The 26,842-nt window shown below is 38.8% G+C and overlaps 1 long non-coding RNA gene across 1 annotated transcript; it reads left to right on the forward strand.

Annotated features, from left to right (window-relative positions):
* The first annotated feature begins 261 nt into the window (after nucleotides 1–261).
* LOC116793626 lies at nucleotides 262–7,002 on the forward strand. Its single transcript, XR_004359541.1, has 3 exons — nucleotides 262–367; nucleotides 2,193–2,293; nucleotides 6,754–7,002. It is a non-coding gene; the product is annotated as an uncharacterized LOC116793626 (long non-coding RNA).
* Nucleotides 7,003–26,842: the final 19,840 nt, after the last annotated feature.

Below are 26,842 nucleotides of genomic sequence, written 5' to 3' on the forward strand. Positions count from 1 at the left end.
TGAGCAGTCTGGACTCTTGAATTTTTAGTGGGATTGAGGGTATCTATCATTTTCTGGATTGGATACAAACTGGGAGGGTTTGCTGCAACTGAGGACTCTGTGGCTGGGGTTTCAATTGGAGATTAGACAGCTGTTGCCACATTTTTAAGGTGTGCAGGTGTGCAGATTTCTTTTGTTAGAATTGGCAGATTAAGGGCACCTTTAGGTTTTTGACAGTGCTGTAACCAACACTGTGAGTTGGTGACACGGTCCCCGGTGGCAGTGACAGACAGCGGGCTCTGAGTGCCCACAGCAGCGAGACCTCCCTGCAAAGGCCTCTGTGGAGCCCCTGTGCCCCTGACCCTCCTGCTGCCTGGAGAATGTTCAAGTTATTTCTCTTTTTGTTTTACTCTGTCTTCTACCAGAAATTTTGAGTTTCAACATTTATTTATGCAGAAAACTTGGATTTGGCTCTTTTGGAGCCAGCTCCAGTTTATGCTTCATAAATTATTTCCATGCCCTGAGGTCTTCCTCTCTATCAGCTGGGCAAGGAGGAATCCCATGACACATCTGGCTAAAGAAATCTAAAAAGAGAGACTATTTCCAAGTGTCTGGAGTGACGGGACAGGGGGGAATGGCTTCACACTGCCAGAGAGCAGGATTGGGTGAGATATTGGGAAAGAATTCCTCCCTGTGAGGGTGGGGAAGCCCTGGCCCAGGTTGCCCAGAGAAGCTGTGGCTGCCCCATCCCTGGAAGTGTCCAAGGCCAGGTTGGACGGGGCTTGGAACAACCTGGGCTAGTGGAAGGTGTCCCTGCCCATTACAGGGGGTGGGATGAGTTGAGCTTTAAGGTCCTTCCAACCCAAACCATTCTGGGATTCTATGAAATTGTCTGCAACTTGAGGAAAACAGAGAATTAGATATAGTAGCCACTCGAGAACTATTCTGGAATTTTTTTTCTTCAATATCCTTTATCCCAAGAAATCTACATCTTCCAGTATAAAGAGTAGTAGACTTCAACTCGTTATATTTAAATACAGACTTGTAGTGTAAATAATTGTATTTATTTGATAAATACAGTGTGACATGGATATTTACTTCTGGTAAATTTGTTCTGAGATCAGATTAGGTGTGTGAGAGAGAAAGAGATGCAATCTGCAAATCATCTGCTTAATGATCAAGACAACCCTCATATTGCCCAGAGGATGGGCCATAGGGAAAGTAAAAATGTGGGTTTATGACCAAGTCCTGAGCAATGCCCATCCAACAGCCATCTGCATCTTACAAACCTCACTTTCATGATTTATTTTTTCAGAAACATGCCAAGATTTTACACCATTTCTGTGGCTTTCTCTCTGAAACAAATGAAAGCATGTTAATTTATTTAGAGAACTGGAATGCTTTGCAGAAGAAATTTCCACATTCCTATCCAGCTAACTTTTAATCCCTAAGTCAAGAACTCTTTAGCACAATGCCATGCTTGCATGCAATACAAATGAGGAAAGGCTGTGTTTTAAGCTTTCTGTACAGACAAAGCATAATAGCTCTGCCTGTGGTAGTAGAACACATCATTTATTTTGCATGTTACACAGCATGTTAATATTCACTGGAGCTGGGCTTGACTGATGCAGCTTGAGCAAATGTACAATTTTCTGGATCAAATTCAGTGATTGCACAACCCACACCCAAGGGAAATAGTCCCTGTTAATTATGTGGGTAAAATACAAAGTGTGCTTATGGATTGGGGTTTTTCACCCCATCCCTACCCCAAACAGAGTGTCCTGAATGAGGATTTCTGCCTCCCATGTGGTATTGAAAGAGGGTAGGGTTAAATGGGATATTGGGAAAGAATTGTTCCCTGTGAGGGTGGGGAGGCTCTGGCACAGGTTGCCCAGAGAAGCTGTGGCTGCCCCTGGATCCCTGGGAGTGTCCAAGGCCAGGGTGGACGGGGCTTGGAGCAACCTGGGCTAGTGAGAGGTGTCCCTACCCATGGCAGGGGTGGGAGTGGGTGGGCTTTAAGGTCCTTCCCACACAAACCATTCTACGATTCTGTGATTTTCAGTAATCACGTATGTTTGCAGACAGTATTTTAAAACTTGACATAAAAATAATGTATAATATGACTGAATTTAGCAACAGAAAATTTGCTGATTTATATATTGTTTTTATTCTAGTTTGGCTTCTTTTTTCCTCTCCATACTTTCCATTTCTAGGCTGGAATTCTGTAACACATGTCAATATGTGGGAGTTCCTTTAAAAACTTTTCTGAATGGAAGGCTTGGTTATTAATGTGGAGATTGGGAGCTGAATGCAGGTAACTTGTGCCAAGGACGAGGGCAGGGTCTCACTGTACTGCACTGCATCCCTTTGCTGTGGCAATTCCCAACTGGATTTTCATCCTGTGTCAGGCAGTGTTCTCAGAGCTTGACATGTGATGAATGGGCAGAACAGGGGTTCAACTCTTGGCTGTACCAGCCTGCAGTGCTATAAATCTTACTGTAAGGCTAAAAAAGGCCCAAGAGTTTTAGATTTACTGTATCGTGTCCAAAATATAATTTGATTATTTGTAAATAAATATGTAGAAGTAGTGAATGGCTTTCACAATTTCCCAAGGTACAGCTATGATATTTTAAAAATATGTTAGCCACAGGTGAAACGAGCTCATATCTCCAGCATTGTATTTTATCATTTAAGCAAATGGGCTTGTAGTCAAATTAGTCACTTATTTTGTTGTCATCTCTGGTCATTAGGGGGAAAAAACATGGAAGTAAAGAAAAATTCTGATAAAATCTGTCCTAGTGTATACTTAAGGCTATGCAAATGAGAACTTTGCTGAGTTTGTGCAGAAACAAAATCAAGGTATTTCCTTCAAATTAATTTATCCTCCTTTAACAGAATATAAAGTGTGAGGTATTAGAGGCCTCATATTTCCTCCTTCTGGAAGCACCAGACCTTGTTTACCTGTTGTGGATTTTCATGGTTTTGGCTGACCTGAAAATTTTTTGACTCTTTTAGAAAACTGGGTTCTTATTTTCCTAACATGGTATGAGCTTAGAGTAACGGTACTAAACTTTGTCTCCAGTTTTTAACTGAGTTGTTATTGCTGTGGTGGAGAAAAAAAGGAGCAGGATCAGGAAATTACTCTGGTTTTAAAATAGGGTTTTTACAAGTGCCTCCAGGAATGCATTAAGCAACATGTGTTACATCTGTCTCATGTATTTTGTTCTCTGATTCTCTCCCTGAGGGGAATGGTGTGTGCAGCAGAGCATTTTGTTTTGGTAGGGTTTACTCTCTACGTGCCCAGGCTGTGTTTGTGTGGCAGAGGAGTGTGCCCTGTATGTGCAGCACAGGGGCTGGACTTGTGGGGCCTCTTCAGGCCTCAGAGCCATGGAGGGAAAGCACCACGGTGCCAACCCAGAGACATCACTGTGAAGAGTGTCTGAACAGGGCAGTTCTTGTTAAACACCTGGAAAACTCATTTATTCAAAGCATTTTTTGGGGACTTGTCTTGGTTTTGATTTGTGCGTTTGTTTTTTCTTAGTTGCATTAGAAATTCCTACACCTATGTGGAAAACCCCTGTATCCAGGGGGGGCACTGAGCTGTGTCATAACCTGAGTCCCACAGAATGAAGGAATTTCAGTTTAAGAAATGTTGATGAGAGCCCCCTCCTAAAGACTTGCGGTACAAACCAAACTTTTCATTTATGAGCAAAAATACTTTTTATCTTGTTGGTGAAGGGCACAAGAAATAAATAACAGGAAGAAAGGCTGGTAGGAACACATATGGATTATTATTGCCATTCTTTATTGATTTAGGTAGTGCCCCAAAGGCCAACTAGAATTAGACTCCTCTTGTTTTAGACCCTACATAAACTAGAATGAACTTCACAACCTTTTCTCAGCTGCATATCCTTTACAAGCCCGTTGTGTGGTGCAGGCAGACAGGCTGGATCCCAAGCCCAGACAAAGCAGGAGTGTGTGCTCTGCTTTCCAGTGTGTGTAACTACAGCACACAGCATTTGTTTCTGCCTTTGTGTTCACCTCTGCACAGCACAGAAGTGCATCTATAGCTGCTCTGGGATTTTTCTGTGTTGTACATTATCTGCTCAACAGCAACAGTAATTAGACTAAATTTAAAATATACAGAGTGGTGAACTTAAGTTTTCAAAACAAACTTGTGCTGGAGTGATGCACAGAAGAATGCCTTAAATTGAGTATTGAAAGAAAAAATCACTTCTAATTTTCTGGGGGAAAAAGAATAAAATATACTAAAGGATACAAATAGGCAGAAAAATCCCATTGTGAGCTGGGATTCAGACTTGATCTCATTTCTTGTCCAGCTGTTAGACAAGGAAGAATAGAATTTTGATCAGGTTTGATACAGTGTTGGCTGTGTCACTGTGATGCTACTGGTGTAATAATGAGACAGTTTTCTTTAGTCATCCAGCAGATGAAGAAAGGATGTGTATTCTTCTAAAAAAGGCTCTAAAATAATTATCTGTAATCTATAGTGGTCGTACATTTGCCTACTCAAGTGATATGAATATTGCCTGTTCAGGTGATATGAATATTTGAAAGTAAAGAGGGAAGCACAGTGTCGTCCCAGAACTTTTTTTTTGGTTGTTTGTAGGTGTTTTGTTTTGTTTTGTTGTAGGGGTTTTATTATTATTTTTTTTTTAAATCTGATTTTCTGTATGGACTCACAACAGATAAAAATGTAGATCAGGCAATTTCATCTCTCTATAATTTTTGTTCTGTTTACAATTTGCCGCTTTTTCATTCAATCAGAAATTTGAATGGAACAGGAAATCTGATTTGCTCCAAAGTTGTTTAAGATCAGAAAAGTTAAGAAGAACAAGGAAAACTCACACTTTTTATTTAAGATTCTTCAATTTATAACTAAATTTGTATGAAAGGTCCATCTTCTTCCAGAAGCTGTAACTAAAAAGCTACTCAGGGACAGTGTATCCACACAGAGCAGTCTATGTGCATTTTTGCACATTCCAAAATAACCTCCATAAATCATGTCATTAAGAAACTGTCTAAAACTAATAAAAATACCTTACATTCTTAAATCACTGTTAGTTTTGAAATCAGAAGAAATAATGGTCTCATGTTTCCTTCAGTAGGTAAAGCTGGAAAACAACCACTGAACAAATGAGTTGTGTGGTGGAACCTCTTGCCAGGGAGTGGCAGATTCATCTTCCCTGAGAGGCAATTCCTGGCTGCTTTCTGTGGTGCCAGATATTAAATATTCTTTGTTTTGCTAATCATACTTTTTGGAAGCCATAAATTGCTTTATCTTAAATAATTAGAGTAGTATTAAATAATAGGGATCTAAATTATGTATCCTTTTATTTGTCTTTTATTTTTGGAGACAGAGGGAAGGATAATTTTGCTTTACCTTTTTAGAGAACTAAAACTTACTTTGCTTGGGGAGCTGGAACTGTAGGAAAACCATGGAGTGTGTCAAAATTTGCAATAACATAATGAGATCTCATTAACACTGCATTCCACTCAAAAGTTTCTTACTCTTCCTAATAGCTTTTCATGCCAGCCCAGTTCTCCCCAGTACAATTAGGGACTATCTATAGTACCTAACTTTAAAATGACAGACCCATTCAAAGACATCTTCCTGAGATTTTTTACTTACCCATTAGCTAAAATAAATATGTATTTCCTTCTCATTGCCATGGCCTGCAAAATAAAGACACACAATTGCATCTTGCTAAAATGGTAAGACTTTCAACTTTTAGGGGAACTTTTTCCTAAAATGCAGATTTCTCTGAATTTTGAAGATAAAATATTAGCTGAATTCTTGCAACAAAACTATATTTCTATTTAAAAAAAAAAACAACAAACAACCAAAAACAAAAACAACACAACCAAAAATTGAAAGTGCATTTAAATAAGAATGGGGTTTTATCAATTTTTTTTTTAAAGCAGAGTCACCCTAGTTATTTTCTTTCAACCCATCAGCAAACCCCCACCAAAATAGAGGAGTTAAAATGGTATTAATCTACATCAAGACATGGGGACTAAATGCACCCATAGATGGCTGGAGCCTGTTTATTCAGCTCTTAGGAACTAAACAAAATTGAGTTTGTAATGGGGCAGGCAGTGTGTGGGTGGGGAGTGAAAGAGAAAGTGGGTGATAGCTGGTTGCATAATAAACGTTTCAGCAGGAGGTTTTTGGAATGGCTCCCTCCCTTCCATGTTGTGAAATCATAAGGGAGTTATGCTGCATCCCAAATGAGTGCTAATAAAACCTTTATTCCAGGCACCATCATGTATTCTGCATATGCTACATATGATGTGGGAAAAACTCAAATTAAAATTGAGGGAGAGGGGGAATATGCCATCGAGTGGCATAAAGGTTTTATCAGCATGAGGCTGGGAGAGGGTGCCTTACTCAAAAGCAAAACTGAATTTATTAGTTCCCATTTTTTTCTCTCCCTCTGAGCCCTCAGTCTTGGCACTCACTGTGGAACAAGGGCTTATGGGCACAGGCTGCAAAAATAGTCTCAATAATCTATTTTAAAACTCCTTTTCATCTTTCAATAAATACTTTTTTTGACAGAATATATGAGATACAGGTTCAGGATACAAAAGTCTTACCAGCACTTGTTTGGAACGTTCTGCATTTTGCAGTCCTTCGAGTGCTTTCAAACTCTCCTGTCTCAGCCTTTGATCTGGCCAATGGAAACAAAAACTTACTTCTAAGGAATATTCCTTCCCTCCTTGGCCACAAAATGCTTTTTTCTTCCTCCACAGATGGATCAGATGCTCATCCCTTCCAAACCCTGAGTGTCTGGACTCTTCTGGAATAGCGAGTTTGCTGTTGTGTCCCAAGGGTGACCCAAGGCTGGGTTGTGAGTTGCCTTTCCAGGTGTCTCATGACAGGGGTCTGATGCTCCTGTAGCTTTTGCAGCTCATTTGGAAAAAATGTTGAGTTCTGCCTTCTCAGCCTTTTCAAGGTCAGCACAATTTCGAGTCATGCTGCCTTTACAAATCAATAAACATTTAAAATACCTTAAAAAAAGACTGAGATCTATAATTATGAATCATTTGGCTTGTAGTAATGATAGCGTTGTATGTGCTGGGAAGTGCTTATGCCACCATGAAGCACCTTCCTGTCCTCACCTTTGGGTTCTGAGATATTATCTCTCACCTCTCTCTCCCCATGTCATTTTGTTTGACCTGTCTGTGACTGTGGCACCAGAACAATCAGTAGCAGGAGGAGTTTTTAATGTGGTGGCTGAATTCCGATTTCCAAACTAGAAATAGGCAGAAACAGTCTCTAATAAAGGTGACCTTTAGTTACACTGCAAGATAAGCAGTGGGAGAAGGAGGGAAAGTACCAAAGCATGAGGAGTTTGTGGTACAGATTAGGGAGAGGGAAAATGGTGAGGAGATTTTATTTCTCATTAAGGTCATTTGGTCAGTCTGTTCTTGAATTGCTTGACTTTGAGTCATGGGAGATGAAAACCTTTCAGATTTTACAAGAGGTAAGGTAACATAGAGGGGGATTTTTTCTTGTCTTCTTTCTGACCTGATGCTTTCTCTCAGCAGGAGAAATTCCTCACCCCACTTTTTCCTATTTGCCAAAAACCTGTGCTCTAATTACACCCACCTTTCCCTACCAAAGTCATATTTTATCTAAAGAATTAAAAAAAGAGAAAAAGCAGGTAGTAGGTCCAGGAGATTTGTTCCTACATCCAATAAAGGTTCACCTCTTTTTTTTTTATTATGGTTGCTCTACTTGAATATATTCTCTCTGATATGTGGATAACAGGGAGAAAAAAAATCAAATCATGGAGAAAGAAATGGAAACTATTCTTGCCATAAATCTTCCCTTTTTCTCTATTACTGGAACAGCAAATTGGCTGGGAGTTTAAATGCAGTGTGTATATGTGTGTGAGAGCCTCTGAACCCCTGTTACAATGTAAGAAGTGACATTTTCCTAATTTCAGTTTATATAAAAAAGGCTTTGAGTGACTTTGATTTTCATAACATGAAGGTCAAACAATTCAGAATAGAAACAATAATATTCTTCAGAAATTGACCCATGACAATGTATTTAAGTTGTTCCTGAAAAACTGCCCTTCAAAGCTCCTTCCCAAGTTAACTTGCAATGACATTTCCAAAACAGAACATGGGGGCCAGTGACTATGGGGAATTTTTGGATTGTTCCTGCTAATTTGGTAACCACACACAAAATACCTGTTACACAAATCAAACTGCAGTAATTTACTATCCAGGTGCCTGAGCTTGTAACAGGCAACCTACTGAGAAAACATTTGGGGATATCCAGCTCAGTTTTATAGACATTCTGTATTGCTTTTTCTATTACTTTGATTGCCCATCTCACTTCCCAAGGCCTTTAACATTGAGAGAGATAAAGCTGCTGCCCTGTTAAGGCACAAGGAATTGAAGTATCACAGTAATTTGATGTCAAAGGGGTCATTCAGTTAAGAATTAAGGTTTTATCATGAGTTTATTTTTTTTTGTTTGTTTGTTTGTTCTTTTTCATAAAGAAACAAAATGTGGTGTTGCCTGGCTGGGCTGTGTTTGGGTAAGATAAATGTACTGACTGTGTAGATATAACAGCCTCATGCTTTTAGTAATAACATGGACAGGAAGGAGTGTAGAACTGGAAAATCACAGGGCTGGAGCGTCCAGGGATCTGCTTTGTCTTTCCATCTCTGTCAGACTTCATAAATGAAGCTTTGCAATGAGTCTGAGGCAAGTGCAGCTCGTCCTCCTGCTCCAGGAAGGGAGGCTGAGCAGCAGCAGGGAGATGTCAGGAGCTCACAGGCACTGCACTTCACCTGTACACACTGACACAGCCTGGCAGGGGGGGCAGCAGGCACAGGAACCCTCCTGAGGTTTGGGACAGAGGAGTTGTGGGGTAAGTTCACCCTCAGCTTTCTTTGAATGTAAGAGTCAAGTGAGGAGGCTTTGGTAAAACCAGAGACATTACAAATGGATGGGAGGGAAGGGGTTTGGTAGAAAATGGACATGAAATAAGTATTTTTTTAACCTTCTATGGATGTTCTTTGACCTTTCTCTTGAGCTCATTCTGCTTTGCTTCAGAATATTGTCTGATACTTAAGTACTATATAAATATAAAGAATATTTATGAATATGTTAAATAATGGGTTGGAAAACATGTAAGTCACCACAGTGATGAAGACGTGGTGAGGGATAAAACCCCCACCTCTGACGAACTCTTCATAGATGTGGAGGAGTTCACAGCCACAGAAAACTCTGCCTGGGTCCCCTGCCTTGTACTGAGAGCACAGAAGGCTGGTTCCTGGGGGAGATAGTGCTTCATGGCAAGGTGGTTTTACCTTCCTGAACGTAGGACAGTACTGGCCTGGTGATTCTGTTTATGTAACACCTGAATCCTGGAAAGGAATTACTTTCATTAGTATTAATCAACTCTCATTAGTATTAATCTTCCTACTCTATGGTAGATAAAAGTCGAGGAAGCTCTACAAAATATCTGGTGCATTGTTACCTAAAACTATGTATCTTTTTAAAGAGTAAGCGTAGCTGTGGATGAATCTGAGTCCACCGGCCCTACAAACGACACACCCATGTCCATGACATGCCACAGTTTTCCATGTTTCATTTTTATCATTTTGGTAGTGATTTCACCATGAATCTCTTCTATTTTTTGCCTTCTGGTTTGGATTCTTTAAATGTAGACTTGAACAAGTTTTCTTTGTTTGTCTTTTTTTCCTCTGCATTTTTAAAGCAGCAAAAAATATTTTCAAACTGAAAACCTTATGACATGACTTCGAAAGGAAATACCATGTATTGATCCGTAGTGACGTGGTCTCTTGTGGTTGACATTGTTTTATTACCTGAGTTTAATGGGTTTTATTGGTTAAAGCTTTTAGTCTCAAGTCACAGCAGCTGCAAGGGAGCAGTGTGAGTGTCTTGTGGATGTAAGTAGGGTATTAACCTGTCTGGTTTAACTGCAAACTCATTCCTCTGGAGGTATCATGTTTCTCAGATCATTTTTCAACTGTGCCACACAGGCCTGTGTGTGATATTTATTCTCCCTGTAACAAGTTCTTTAATTAATTTGTAGATGGGACACTGAGGAGTTCCATGTTGTTACTTACTATTACTATCATTACTTGGAAAATTAATTTTGGATAAGTCATCATTTTATCAGGATTTGGTTTTTGATTAAAGAGTTCATTCTGCTGGGTAATCTTGTTATGACTGTGCACAGAGAGTCACGTGGTTCTGCTCTGGCTTGGGTATGAGCACAGTGTGACCACATGGATGGTGGCAGCCAGTGTAATCTCTTTGGTTGCTACCGACTTTCAGCTCAGCTTCCTGTAGACCTCCAGGTGCTTTCAAAAGCTCCTTGGAGTGGCTGGAATCCCAGGATCACCCCATGGCTTGTGTGAAGCTGGACTGAGGAGATTGCTCAAACCTTCCAAGTTCCAAAGTCCCAAGTTTCCCAAGAGAGCTGGGGCTGCTCAGCCTGGAGAAGAGAAGTTGTGTGGAGCCCTCACAGCACCTTCCAGAAGGGATCTACAAGGAAGCCAGGGAAGGACTGTGCTTCAGCAACTGGAGTGACAGGACAGAGGGAATGGCTTCCCACTGAGAGAAGGTGGGTTTGCATGGGATATTGGGAAGAAATTCCTCCCTGTGAGGGTGGAGAGGTCCTGGCACAGGTTGCCCAGAGAAGCTGTGGCTGCCCCTGGATCCCTGGAAGTGTCCAAGACCAGGTTGGAGGGGGCTTGGAGCAACCTCGGCTAGTGGAAGGTGTCCCTGCCCATGGCAGGAGGGAGGAAGGAGATGAGCTTTAAGATCCTTCCAAACCAAACCACTCAATGATTCAGTTAATTTTATGTCTCCAAGCTGCAGTTCCTGGTTCCTGGCCCTGACCCTGGGCCGTATCCCCACTGCACAGACACAACCAGTGGAACCCACTGTGGGAAACTCTGAGGAACAGCCCAAGGGCAGGGCCGGTGTCTGAAAAGCACCTTCCTGAGCTGGAGACTGGGAAAAGGTTTTTTCATCTTGAAGTAGTTCTCTGTTCCCGCCTGCTCCTGTCAGTCCCCATTATCAGTGCCGGGTGTTCCTCAGGTCCCGATCGCTCTGGGATCTGACTGACACGGGCCCCCTGTGAAAGGGTTTAGATAACACAGCTCTGTGGTCTAACTGACAGACTGCAGAGTGTCTTCAGATGGGAATTCACTCGGGAGAATGAGTACATCCCACAGCATTTAACTACTAATACATAAACTCAATTGTAAATATTTATACTCTACAGTACAGCACAGAGCTTTGGTACATTGTTCATAAAATCCTGATATTTTGAGACTAGTAGAATTTAATTTACATATATTTCATGCAACTATATTTTTAGTCAGTTTTCCACAGAACTGTGTGCTGAACTGCAGCAGAAGTAAAGTAAATATTAATGGAAATACATTTGAAATAGTATTTTAATAATTAAGATATGCTGGCTAACACCAGAATATTATATATACAGAAATATTCATGGCTAAATTTTGAAGTAATACTGCAAGATGAGTTTCCAGAGCCTCAATTAGCAGATGACCAAAGGAGGACTGATAGGTTTGGGGCAGTATATATTTTCCTATAGGTATGAATGATGATTGGTAGAAGCATTTTGCAGAATGTTGCTTGGGTATCACTAAAACGTTACTTTCTGCAACAGTAAAGAATCAACATAAGAATTCTATTGCTCTTTCGCACTCAGCTTGAATTATAGGGAGAAGTATTTCAGTTTACCTCTAATTAAATAGCTGAACATCATTTTAGTGGAAATCAGAACTATTCAGAAAACAGAGGTTGCTTTAAGAGGAATATGGTATTGGCAGGGGTAAATTAAAGAACTCTTAAGACTCTAACTCTAACTTTCACTCTTAACTCTAGTGAAATTGCTTAAAAACCATCTAAATATATGTGTTTTAACAAGAGGATCTGGCTCACAGCCCTCAATTGTACTCAAAGCTATTGTTCCCAGAGATGTTGAACTCTGGATTGATGTATCTGTATGGAATATAAATTAAGAACTAGATACAATTTATTTAGTTAAAATCTAGGAATTAAGGGAAGGGAAAACAAGTTAGAAATTACCTGGGTTTGCTGTTATTAGGAAAGAAAAAGTTGTGGAGCCAGGGGGAGGTTTTTGTTGTTTACACTGAGTCCATTTCACATGTTCAGGTGTTCTGCAGGTAAAAACACTACGAGTCTCTGAGAGAGTTTCCATTTATCCTATCTCATGAGCTTTAAATCTGAAAAGGTGACAAAAATGGCTGTTTCAAAGAGTTCTTTCACAGTGTCACGCCAGACCTAAAACCTAGAGCATCTATAACGCATGCACCATGCTTCAAGCAAGTAGGAACTATGTTCTGTTCCTAAAAAGAATTCAATATTTTTCATCTGGAGTTGGTTTTCTGCTGTCAGTTAAAAAAAAAAAAAAAGACCATGGATGCAGTTGTGTATTTATGAGCAAGTTTTATCTCTAAACAGATTTGTAACTAAAAACAGAAATATCTTTTTATGGGAGACAGCTGGTTGGGAGATTAAAGAAACACAGCAAGGGAGGGGAGTTCAAATTAACAAACATTCCTAGACAAGGAATGCCTGTAAGCATTAGCAAGCTTTTAGCTTGCAACCTAAAAACGTATCTAATCTCATCCATGGTCTGCACTGATGGGTTTCACTTGGTTATTTGCTGACAAAGAAATCTTTGAAAAGCCCAGCGTGGAGCCGTAACTCTGGGATATCTCTAAGTATCAGACAGACCTTATAAATCTGGGTTGGCCTAAAAATTTCCGGTTATGCCATGGGTGTCAAGCAGTTAAATCTAAGAAGCCTTGTGCTGGTAGAGCTTTTTGGGAAACACTGTTCTGAGCCTTCAGCAGCTTCCCAGGAAGCTTCAGGATCTTGGATGGTCTTGTGGAGAGTTTTCACCACAATTATGTTTTGTTCTGGAGAAAGTAAAATTTGCTCCCTGAAGAGCAAAATATCTGACGATGGGTAGGCAGGAACCAGCTTGTCCACAGCCTGTGGAAAGTCATAGTGTTACATCAGTCATCTAAACCCCTTTTTGTCCCAAGAAACTGTGCAGGAAAATGTGTGTGATGTTCTGCCGGTACCAAGATGGGAACCCTCAGGCCGGAGCGTCTCAGCACATTCTAATGAAATACAGGAAGGGAGCTCTCAAAAAATGAGGCAATTGTTCTGTGCAGTGAGGATTTGAACAGCCAGACCTTGAGTTATTTGACAAATCTTGTTGAACTTTTCTCATAAAGCATACAGTTATATGTCAGTTAAAAATAGTTGGACTATGCCTGTGCATATTGTATTCTGGCTTTGCTTCTTTAAATATTATTATTGGGAATGCTGCCAATTTCTAACAGAACTATTGTTTGTTTTTGAATCAGTATAGTTACATTTGGAATTGTGTTCATCCCTCAGACTGTGTTCATTTTTATATGATTTTTCAAGTTTGTCTTATAAGGGCACATCTTCTGCTGGAGGAAGCCAGCTCAGATTTACTGTCTTTCAATTGCCCCAGAACAGAATCTTATCTGCACTAGAAAATTCCCAGAAATATTTAGGCCAAGGAGAGAAAAATAAAAATAGCAACATTCTTAATATCAGTTGCTTTGAAACCATTTTTTTCTTCTTTTTAAGATTTACCCAATGCATGATTGTGTTTTTGTGCTATGTCTCATTCATATCCCCTAAAAAATTGAAGAGTGAAAAATACTGTCCTCAGTGGAATTACTTAAATCCAAGTTTCCTAGTATCCATATTTTCTCCACTTCTGCTTTACTTGTTTAATAATCCCAGGTTTGCTCTGGAAGAAGAAAGGGAATAAGGGAGATTAAAATTATTTGTTCTGATAATTAATATACACATGAAAGGAGAAGAATGGTGAGTATGTGACTTTCTTTATGTCATGGGGGAGAACTTGGAGAAAGATTTGGAGGAAGTTTGTTTGGTAGAAAGCAAGTGCTTGCACATCTTTGTGCTTGACCCCACCTGCCCCAAGAAGCTCCTGAATGCTGATATTTGGCCATAAAATATGGCTTAAAGGACAGGATGTAAGTGGATATGAACTTGAGGTATTTTGGTTCCCTGATTTTTTGTGTCTATTTCACTTCTGTGACATTGTTTGTCCTGTTCCACTAAGATTCCAGGTACTACTGGAAGATAATTTATCCCACACATGGAGATTTCTTGGAAAACTTGCAAAATCAAACCTTCCTGAAAAATATCAGAGCTAATTTGGATGTTGTACCCACCACAAACAGGTTCTGGGGCGTTTCTGGTTACTGACTTTTAGATAGAAAAACAAAGTACCTCGTTGGTGAAAAGCATGCAAATTAAATTTTTAAAGGGAAGAATTATAAAATCCTTAAACTGTGTTTTATAGCATCAGAGATTCAATGCAGATTTTTTTGTGTGTGCTTGGCTTTTGAATTTTTGCATTCTTTCTTAAGCAAGATATTAAAAATTATTTAGCTGCTTAGATATATTTTAAGGATATTTTTTTCCTGAAGGGAACTTAAACATTCTAGGGGTTAAATATGGAATTATAGATCTGTTCTATTTGCTTTTTAAAGTGGATTGAGCACAGGTGCCTGTAGCAATTTAATGCTTTCACCTTCAGAGTTGCAGTTATGTACATACATTACAAAATCAAAATCCTGCCTCTGAAAAATCTGTTTCTTTCATTGCTCTGGGACAGCATCATCAGTTCAGATCTTTCTCACACATGTTCCTGATTATGTTCTACCAAGGAAATATTTTTCAAATTCATAAGTTAAAAAAAAAGGGAAACTTTATCTGATTCCTCAATCCAAGAACGTAATGTGAGATTGGCTTTATTTTGACTGGAATTCTTTCTCCATTATGTGCAATTCTAATCTAGAACACATTTTTATTGCCCTCAAATTGACATCCTTTCAACTTGTGCTTGGATGGAGAGCTACAAAAAGGCTGAAATACATTGTGGAAGCACAAGTTATTGACTATAACAATAGTATTGGTGATTATCTATTCAGTGCATTTATGCCAGGAATATTGCCCTTCTCCTGCTCCTTTCTGTCAGTTTTGCAGTCATAAAAATTGGGGTGGAAGGGATCCACACATATACACCATACATTGGTGTATATTCACTAGATACTTCAAAATGAGATTTCTTGTTTGGTGGTGGTTTGTTGGTTTGTTTTTTGGTTTTGGTTTGGTGGGTGGGTTTTTTTCAAAATTAATTAATTAATTAATTTGTCTCTTCCATTTCCAGTTATGCCACACTAACTAATCTTGGCAAGTCACATCTTAGAGCTATGTCTGTAGACAGCACTTAAATCCTAGTTTTATTCATTCTAAGAACTTATCTTGAATGCATCCTGTTAAATTCTTTTGTTCAGAAATAAATAGGATTTGTATGTAAAAAAGTCAAAATGGGGTATCTTCCATAAAAAGATGTAAACTAGACTTTTCATTTGAGCAGTGTTCCCTTTTTCAGTGTGAATAACCTTTGAGTCCTGTAGAACATTCACACCCGTTGTTGGTGAGGAACACTAATATTAAAAATTTCAGCCATAAACCCATAAGGGAACCTATATTCAAATACATAATAATTTTTTTTTAAAAGTGAATAGACCTTTTGCTGCCCTGTTTCGTCTCCATTAAAAAAAAAAAAGAAAACTATGTGGAGAAAAATAACAAAAATAACAATAGCAAGTAAAGGAGCACATGAAGGAAATTTCTTTATAAAGATGTACCTGTGTATAGAGCTTAGAGAGCATGTAATCAAAAATGGTTTTAATTTCAGGATCGAATGGAACTATTAGATTATCTGGTTTGACCTTTCTGTGCAATAAATCTTGCCCTTTTACTTCCCTGTTCTGGGCCCCTCGATGCAAACGGGGCAACAGCATTTGAACAAGGGCAGCACCTGGATGGGAAAAGATGGAGGAGCCATTCCTTAATTATTGCTGAGTTCAACTGTCCATCACAACTCTAAGCCCAGTTTGGATCTGTCTGATCTCAACATGTTTTATACCAGGCATGTTTAGGATTTCCCCAGGTAAGTTTTATGTCTGTTAAAGTCACTGTAATTCATCAGAGAATTTAATAGTCTTCTCCTGTAAAAAGTAGCTTTGGGTCTGGCACATCCCCCATTTGTCCCTGGAAGTTCCCATTGTCACTGTGACATTACTGACACAAAGTAACAGTTTGTTGGTGCAGTTCAAGGTACAAATCAAGTCCTTAAATTCTGGTCTTGCTTCTGTGTTTCTCTATCTTCGATGTGGTGAAAATAAAGTTTCCTAAGTCACCTCCTTGTACTGTCCCCTCTTCTGGAGCACACACCATTTTCAGAATGCACAGTTAGCTGAAATTAATTTCCTAATAGCATTTCTGTGAGAAAAATTTATGTATTTCCTTAAAATGAAGAGCCAGCAGAAAGATTCTTATTTAATTTCACAGTTTCATTTATATGCAGCTTGTTTTAAATGCTAACGTTAATATCTTTAGTGTTTTACAGCATTTTTGCAAGTACTTTCTTAGCAGCCATAATACTTATTAATTCTTTTAAGATGATGTTTATACTCTGCAGAACTGTCCCTGGTAATAGGTAATATAATAGGATATCCAGAGGTACAACAAAATTGAAAATAGCTGTGTTACTTTTTAATTTAAGCTTGTACTTGTCCCCCTCGTTGTCAGGGCTGCATCAGCACCAGAACCTTCCTGTCGCCTTATCTGTGAGAAGTCCAGGGAATTTTAAGCAATTCTTATTTATATGTTGAAGGATACAATGGACTGAAGAGCTGCTGTCATGAAACCAGGTCCAGTGTTCTGCATAAATCCAAAATAAGTCATTGGCAGGAAGATGGGATTAAGCTGAGGGTCTTAGTGTCTGGCAATGAAGCCTTTTTCAAATTTTGGAAAATAATAAGTACAGTTGCAGTAACAATTGAAAGCACTGCAAGCAGCAGAAAATACATTCTTATAATACTGGAGACATTAAAGAGAGTGATATTAAAAAGAAGAAAACCTCCTGGCATCAATGCAAAAAGCAAGATTATAGACCACACTATAAAATTATTACTGCTGCTCAATGGTTACTTTAATGGTTGGCTGAAGGTCAAATAAGAGTAGTAGTACAGTAGAAAGAAAGAAGAAAAAGAAGTAGAGGGAGAGACAAAAAGATAGAGTGGAATTATTGATGGCATGGATCAATTATTTTTTTCCCAGGAGACTTTATGTGATGTCCTGTCATTGTCCATAATTATCTCCTGCTACTGCAAGAGCTTTTTCTCTCTTCTCACAGCCAGGCAGTTCTGCATCTACAATGTAGAATCCAATTTATTTCTATGTTGTATTCTTCATTCAAGGCATAAAGAAATGTTTTTCAAACAGAGGAAGTGTGATATTTTTTGATAGTATTTCCCTCGCTGTTTCCCCCAGTGAGTTTTCCCGGGTGGAAGCACCGCTAGTCCAGCAGTGTGCAAGGTGGGTAACGTATAGGTGGGTTTGGGTTGGGTTAGTGAATACTTATATATTGTAGTGAGCAAGTCAATATCAACAGGTCACAGATGGAGTTCAGACTATCAGGAGATTTTCTAAACCAAACATTTCTTCACTGGATATTTTAGTATGTTCTAGTGGATATTTTTGTCCATATAAATCCCTTAGTGCTGCCAAAGTTTGAGTTCCTTGGCTTCTTCTAGGGAATCTGTAAGTGCTAAGATTTTTATGACTACCAACCCTCAAGATGATATAGAAGGTTTTAATCATGACTTGTGGGGCATGTGGGGCTGTTTATTCTCATATTAACAAATGAGTGATTTTATACAAGAGAATTCAGAGGAAAAAATTGACCATGGTACAATTTTTCTAGTTCCACAGGCTGAGTAAAACTCAGGCCCTGGTATGGCCTGTGCCAGAAGGATTGAGGGAAAATGCAGTTCAGTAACCCTGGGTAAGTGACTAAAGCTGAAATAAATATTTCAGGTGACATGGACTGAGATTTTGAGGTGAAGACAAGTTCCTTCAGTATCCCTAAACAGGAAGATTTCATGTATATCATGAAATCATGTAGGTCATGAAAGCAAGACAGAGCCAGGTTTCCCCCCCCCCATTTTTTTGCAACAGAGAGCACAGTGAAGGTTGGAAAATGAAGGTTGGAAACAGGAGGAGTGATGGCTCTGTAAGAATTTATTCCAAAATCCTGTGAAACACTGACCAAGAAAATATGATAGAAGGTGATGCTGTTTATTTCTGCATTCCACATTATTTTGTGTATTATGTATTTCTGCATACTACATTATTTTTATTCTCTTCATAGAGGAAAAAAAGCACAGACATGCTTCTGTGATTTACTAGCGAAGATCACTAATTCTACTGACCTTGACCTATTGGAATGTTTTCCTTTAAACATTACCTTAATGGATATGTTGCCACAGTCAAAGTGGTGGAACACAGAGACAGGTCTCCTGGCAGAAGACATGGAGTGTGTGAACACCCTGAAGAGTGTGGTGGGCTGAAGGCCCTCCCCCATGTAGAGTCTGAGTGTCTCCCAAAAACTTCCCCAAGGAGCCACCAAGAAAGAGCTCTAGCCAGTGTTTTCTGAAACTAAGAAGCAATTTCAGCCAGTCAGTTAGGGCTTGAGGGGTGCAGAAAGAGCTCTAAGACTTCCCTATGCTCCATATTTCCATGGTTGGAACCTGTACAGCTGACAGTATATTCTCCTGCAACCTCCTGTTAAGTAAGAATGATATCCAAAAATCAAGAAGAAAGTGCATTCTTATGTGTTCACTTAACAGCAAATACAAAAAGTAGATAAAAAGCAAACTTTTCTGTTTTGAAGTGAGAGTTTAAGCTGAATCATGACAGGCATTATGATAGAACAGGCCCAAGGACTCCTAAAGGAATATTTTGTGTACCTCCAAAAGGTTGTGCTAATGATATAAATAGTCACATTAACCTACTCGCTAAGTCATGATTAAAGACTGAACAAAGTTCTTGTGGTTTGCTTTTACAAATCCAATGAGTTTTAGTGCAATTTACTTTGAATATTCTGGGGTGATTATTTTCCTACTTGAAGTGTGGGGAGCTTTTTTCCCTTTGTATTTGAAGTGTTCTTTACCTGAAATATTATTCTTCCATACTAACAGGAAGACTATGGCTGGTTACAGTGCCTTGGAAAATTGCCTACTTTTAAGATGAATGGCAATTAGCACCTTTTTATTTTAGGATTTTTGTAATATCTCTCTTCTTTCACCTTTGTGCATTGCCTTGTAGCTATTATCCTCTACTGTTTTCTACTCTATTTGATGTCTTACCTAGTTTTTTCTCTGTCTTATGATTCAAAACATCAAGTGTTTATGATTTCTGTGGGTCACTTCAATGTTATATTAACACTGGATTCTTTTAGGCCGTCTGTGCTTTGAACAGAAACTGCAGTTTCCTTTTATACCTTTCCCTTCACTTTATATCGTTTTCTTGGGCTTCCTGAACAGAGTTTCAGATGTGTCTAAGTTTTATTGGAGGGTCAACACTTAACCTTTTATAATCATGTTGTGAACTGGAGAGGGACAAGGATCAACATGTAAAGAAACAGAATATTACTCTTTGCCAGTGGCAAAAAATGTAAATGAGTTGAGTGGTGACTTGAAGCACGAGAAGAGAAATTGTGTTCTGAATCAGAGGAATGATCCAAATAAGTAGTCAGGGAGAGCAAATGGTGCTTTAGCAACATTATTTTCCCTGTGTCCTCTGTGGCCTTTCCACACAGACCTGCTGGTCTGTAAGCCAGGAGCCAGAGGACTCAGTGGATCCCTCCCAAAGGGATGAGAACTACAAGCAGTTGTCGAGTTGGCACCTCAGTCAGAGCTTCCCAAAAGTGGTATTTTGGTCTCCTCTGGCTCCTGAGCTGTTGAGTATGTCCCAGTGTTGTGCACTGCTCTTGTGGATGGGCAGTAGAGTTTGTGTGGCTGCAGCGTGGGAGGATTTGTCTGTTCTCTTATTTGTCCTGATTTGAGGAAGGCAGAGCATAAATTGATTTGACAAGTTTTTAAATTTGTGAGTTGTCTTTGGAAATCACATTTTAGAAAGCATTAATCTGATGCTTTTCTGTACATCAGGAGGCAAACAGGTGGAGGCCAGGCTGTGGCAGACAGGCAGATGCACGTCTGTGGGGTGGAGATGTGATACTGGACGATCCCGGGAACAAATCCTTGATTTCCTCAGTCTGCAGGATTTAGCACTGTGATCACCACTTAGCAGACAGGATTAGCACCATGCTAATCATTCCTCTGAACCAGGAGCATCTCTGTCCAGTTTGCTCTGGTGGCTGGGCAGGGTCAGGATGAACAGCAGTTGTCATCTGCTGTCACCCTTTGTGCAGAGCTTATGTGTCCTTTAATTACCCCAAAGCGTTTTGTGCTAACAGCTCAAAACTCCGATAATTATTTTCCAAGCCAACAGGAAAAAGCAAAAGTAAAAGAAACTGCTCCTAAACTAATCTATTACTCTATTAAAAGCGGCAAACATGTTAGTTCCCAGTGTACTTTAATCGAAACCTTCTCTGTATATCTGACATGGTGCTTCCACAAGGAATTACTGCCACCTTGAACATTATCAAGGCAAAATGAACCCATCATTCCTTAGAGGAATTTACATAAAAATAAAGCTATTCCACCCCCATACTGTAAGTAGTACAGTAATCTACTCTTTATACTCCCTTGGCTTTTCTAAAGTGTTGCACAATACAATACACTTGATTTAAATAAACTGTTTCTTGATAAAAACAAGGAGTCTGGTAGAGCTGTTCTGTAATTGTATGATGTTAGAAATAATGGGCAGGATGCTCTGTACATGAAAACTGGCAGAGCTCCATTGACTTCAAAAGAGTTTTGTGAATTAATACCAGAATTTAAGAGCTGCAGGTGTAAGTTGGGACAGGCCCAGCATGTGACTGGTCAGCACTGTTGAAATTCAGACTGGTGTAGGTTTAACTGGAGAAAGACAGCAAGAGCTTGATCCTCCCCAAGCAGGAAAAAATTTCGTCAGGTGCAATTAATAAAAATTACTTTTTCCCAGGAGAAGATGTCCAAAATCTTTAATAGACCTACTTCTCTCTGCTCCAGAACTGTAACAAAAAAATGCAAAACAATTCAAAGGAGAAACTAAACAGAAAGGGGTAGTTAATTATGATTTATAAATGTATTCACTCACTGAATATTCTAATGAACCAAAGCAGGAATTTACTTTCAGTGCTATTCAGCTGAGGTGTGTTGGTAAAAACAGCACCTACGGAAAGCAAGTAACCCCTGTCAGATCATGGTTTAAGAACAATAAAAAATGTAACCTTTTAAACATTAATACCATTTATTTACTGATGGATAGATAAGTAAAAGTGACAGATCAGCAGCATGGTATAGCTGAGCTTTGTACAGAATCATTGATACTTAGTAGGAAACAAAAGGCACAAGTTTTGTGGCCCAAGGAGTTTGTCAGAGCTCTGGGGCTGCTGGGGGCAATTTCAAGGCCTCCCACAAAATTCCTCTGCATAGGTAGAGGCTGATTGTAGCAATTCTGCTGCTGTATCATGGTGGATGAGTTGGTGTTGACATTTGGAATTAGAATCTCTCCTTCAATAATGACACAGCCCCGTTGTTTTAATGACAAAGTGCTCAAACTCCGTGTTGCTGCCTAGAATGGCAAAAAACTTCTCAATTTTCAGATGATACTGTTGAAATTTTGGAAGTATTCAGTGTATCTGGGAAGTTGAACTACTTGCCATATTTGGGGGGATGTTAACATACAGAGTAAAAGACTAATTTCTAAAAACTCTATTTTTCCCTTTGTTATGTACATCCACATATATTTTTGGTTTGGCACTCCCTGTGTAATATTCTTTAGAGGAGCAGTTGTAGGAGCTCAAAAGAGACAATCTACCCTGAGTCCTGGCAAAGAGAAGCTCTGGAGCTGCAGCTGCTACTCGTGGAGGGGATGCTGAACTGGCAGCCATGGGCTCTGTGGGCCTGCTCCATCCTCAGCTGCAGTTCAGCTGCAGTTCTCTGTATGGCAATGACATCTTGGGGCTGGAAGGGCAAGAATATAGTTATAAATCCTGATAGTCTCACTCCTTGGGTCCAGGTTTGGCTCTGATAATAACAGAAGCTTCACGTTGGAATAAGTGAGCTATTAAAATCACAAATGAATTCCTGAGCAGAAGTGCCCTTTCCTAAGGCACTGTGTTTGATGACAATGATAACACCACCTTGTGTCGTGATGGTAATACTTTGCATGTCTTTGCCATCTTTCATCTCAGGATTTCAAAGCTCTTTGCAAATGTAATGAGTCATTCCTCAGACACCCTGGTGAAGGGCATGAGTGACAGGTCTCATTATAATTGCCTTGTTATGGAGGCAGATTTTTAGCATTTATGTTTATGGGAGTTATGGTATTTTGTTGTTGAGGAGACAATGCATAGATTTTTAATATGTTGGAAAATCTCCTTGATGTGGTTCATCTTTCTGTGGATTAACATGGTTGGGAATCTGATTAGATTTGCAAGATTTCTTTCCACTTGCCATTGCTAATATTTCAAAATATTTCAGAAAATGCTTGGGAAACACATCTTTCTTCAGACAAAAGGTCTTCATCTTTGGCAAAAAGGCACGTGTGATTCTTCAAATCACAGAATGGTTTGGGTTGGAAGGGACCTTAAAGCTCAACTTCTTCTAACCCCCTGCCATGGTCAGGGACACCTTCCACTAGCCCAGGTTGCTCCAAGCCCCCTCCAACCTGGCCTTGGACACTTCCAGGGATCCAGGGGCAGCCACAGCTTCTCTGGGCAACCTGGGCCAGGGCCTCCCCACTCTCACAGGGAAGGATTTTTTCTGCATATCTCACCTAAATTTTCCCTCTTTCAGTTTCTCTTCCATGCCCTGGGATGAAGTGTCTTCCCAGATCTCAGCCACCATCAGCCAGCACTGCTCATCAGTTTATTCAATGGCTTTCCTGGGTTTTTCCCAGGAAAATGTTGTCAGGGCAAAGGCCTATTTTTGACATTTGGATCAAATATTTGCTTTTTTTTCTGAATACACCTCATCAATATTACAAACTTCATATTACAAAATGCTTTTGTTTTCCTTGCAAGAACTATATTATATAGCTATGAACATTTAATACATAAATTTTCCTCTTATTTGTATACATTTCTATAATTTTCTTGTTATATAGCAGTTAATAATAATGGATTATCTAACCCTCTCTCTGCCAATTGTATACACAGGTTCTCAAATATGTACTTTTAAAGCCTTTGAGTGCAATACAATATTTTGACCATCAATGGGGCTTTGCTGTTAATTTCATCCAAAAAGTGCCTAATGGTGTGATAACCTTGTTATCTTGAACATGGCACTGCTTTTAATAGAACGTCACTGTCTTCATCAATCACGAGATGTCATGAAACTGCACCATGAGGGGGTTGACATTTGTGCTCCAACTAGACTATATCACTATAAATGTTTGTTATTACACATTTTTACTGCTGCCTTTTCACATTTCATTGCCTTTTACTTATCTAATATGTATGGAGATTGGTAAAAATAGGTCGTTTTTTTTTCCTGAGAATGTGTAAATTATAAAAACATATTTATACTGGATGCATCGCTATGAGAACCATCAGATCCCAGGGAACAAGGTCATTGCAGTACTTTCTTATCAACCCAGTGAACTTCATACTTTGAAAGTTCAGCAGAATGTTTCTGTGCGTGTCCTTATCATATTACTCGATACAAACACTCATAGGTGTTCTCATAAACCTTATTTAAACTGAGAATTGATTGTTTCCATTTTGTTAGCTGAATGAAACAATTTAAACACCTTTTCTGCTTGAAATTAAATTCCCAGAATATATCTACAATGGAATAAATACTGTATTCTGCCCAAGAGTTTAGATTTGAAAAAATTAATTTTACTTACATTGCATTTTGGTTTACTTTTATATTTTCACATGTTTTGTTTAAAATACATGAAAACAATGTATTGTTTCTACAACATTTCTACAGTGTTTCCCATCTCTATTCCTCTCAGTCAAATCTGCACTCTGGATTTAATGTCAATTTACCAATAGTTTGCTGTTAAAACTTCAGTTTAATATTTTGACTAGTAACAAATAAAACTTCAAGCAAATCTATTATGGAGATGAACATTATAAACAGTCGCTGATAAAAAGACATGCAAATTCAGGCCCAAATTACACAAGGCACTGAATATTTTGTGCTGAAAAGAAATATTCTTGTTGTTAATTGGAGTTTTAATTGGAAAAGCTGAAGTGCCAAATGCTTTGAAAGGTGAGGAATTGAGTGCCATGAGGGCTCTTTGATTTAGGACAGGGAGGTGAAATGCTTGGAGGCCAGGGATGGAACTACAAGTAATGCAGAAATTATCTTATTTAATGAACTAGTCAGGAGTATCATGTGGGACATGTTTCAGTACCTGGTATACACTTGACGGGATTTCTATTATTATTATTATTAAAAAATACCAGTTTGTATTTCCTATGGCAGATTTGTTTCTAGAGAAAGAAGCTGTATTGATATTTGAATATTTTCTTAAGTCTTCTATAACAAGCTCTGCAGCCTTTTTGTCTGATTTCAGGATATAATTGCTCTGGGCAATAAAATTCAACTGTTTTACTTGTATGTGCATTTTGGTTCCATTTCATTTCAAAATAGTGCTACATAATTGTATAAAATGTGAACTAGATCATTGTTCCATCATATCACCCAGACAATAAAAGAATCACTTTGAATTAGAGAAGTGATTTCCTTCAGGATTTTCCTCAGCCACATTTAAGGGCATCTGGAGCCTTCTTCAAATTAGCCTATTATATAATGTTTCATGTTTAATGTATGAAGTCTGGATGTAGTTTAGATTATTTGAAATTATTCTCTTGATATCTTTAAAATCTGCATACTTTAGTTACTACAGCACATCCCTGAAGAGGCTGATTTACACTGCTTGATTTTCAGGGTTAAAGGTATAAAAAAAATTGTATGTCTGCTTTGTGTGTGTTTTGTTCAATTCTTTGGTGTACAGAAGAATTTTAGTTGTGCTCAAAAAACAGCTGTAGATCTGCCCAGCTTCAGGGCTAGTCAGTTTGGACCTCTGTGAATAAGCAAATTAAAAGGACACAATACTCAAAATTACACAAGTGGTTTGTAGCATTAATCTCTTCTCAATACCTCTTACCCATAGATCAGCACCAAACCAGAATTCACTATTTGTTTATCAGTTCTTTGGAATCCTCATTTATTCAGGAAAATTTATCAACTGAGCCTATGACTTTCAGAGTATCAGAAGATGCATATTGTGTCCTCTTATGCCAGATGAGAAATTAATTTGAATGAAATGAAAGTCATCCCGTGTTTCAAGAATTACAGGTCACATTGCTACACTCACCTCGCTGATGCTCTGAGAGCATCCTACAAACAGCACTTGCAGAGATACAAGAGCACAGGCCTCTTGATAAAGCCAAGTTTTTCCATTAAATTCAGTAGAAATACTGTTTAATGAATGAAAAAAAGTGAGTTGAGGCATCCACATTGGAATCAATACTCAGACGTGGAAATGCTGAATATTAGTCTTGCGTCTGGGAAAAAGCAAAATAAATCAGACCAACATATTAAAAAGACTTCTGAGTTGATCTGAGCGTGAGCCTACCATGAACTGCAGTTTGGTAGCCAAATGTGGATCTTGATATCAAAATACACATATCTGTACTTTAAGCCCAGACTGAAAGTTTTACTGAATGAGTGACCGGAGTATCAGAAACCCACCCAATATCTGAAATGAGTCCAGTAATGCCCCTGTGCTCCCAGAAATGCTCTCAGAGCTCCTGCCAGTTGCTCACTGCCTTGCCTGTTCTGTGACACTCTTCCATGATGTTCCCTTTCACTGCCAACTTCCAGGTCCTTAAAACAGGTTCTTTTGGCAGCTGCAAATGCTCTTATCAGCCACTGCATTTGAAATTTATCCAACTCGTAGACAGTTGTAAAATCTTTCAAATTGAAAATCCCTGGATCTCCTGAGAAATTGCTGTTTAAGATCATGTTTAATCTCCTTTTAATATCCTCTCAGCAGTTTGATCCTGATCCTACAGTGATGTAAATTCAAAGTAACTCTCCCGAACTTAATGTAAAATCTAAGTAAGCCAATGGTGTTATTTTGGATTTATGGCATGAGAACAGAATCTGGCATGGCATCCTCATGTTTTAGCTCATTGAAATAGCGAGTGTGACAGTTTCTGAATCATGGACTCTTTCTGCTTCTTCCTTACTAGCCAAAAGGTTTGTTTGCTTTATTTGAGCTTGATCTGAAGACTCACGACATTAATAATTAATTAATTATGTTCTGTAACTTCTTTTCCTCCTTTATTTGCCTCTTCATTTTGCAATTCTCCTATAGAGCCTTTGTCAGTTAACTTTTCAACAGAACAGGTACTGACATGGTACAGGAACAGTATTAATTTAATTGCCTGAAACCCTACAATGAATGAAAAATCCCTCTCATTTCTCTGTGTGATCAGGAGCTTCAAACATTTGGGCATATTTTTTAATCTTGGTTTTGTTGGACTCTTGTGATCATCACTACTATTAATTTTAATATTACAATTAAAAGTCTAAAAGGTCCTTGTATCCAGTCTTTATATGTATAGGCATATGTAACTCTTGAGGACACAAGGCGATTATTTAAAAATATTGTTATTAAATTCTCTCTGATATTCTTGAATCAAAGTCTTCAAATACCATAATCTACCACAAAC

This window comes from Chiroxiphia lanceolata, chromosome 13 (assembly GCF_009829145.1).
Source record: "Chiroxiphia lanceolata isolate bChiLan1 chromosome 13, bChiLan1.pri, whole genome shotgun sequence".
Lineage (NCBI taxonomy): Eukaryota > Metazoa > Chordata > Aves > Passeriformes > Pipridae > Chiroxiphia > Chiroxiphia lanceolata.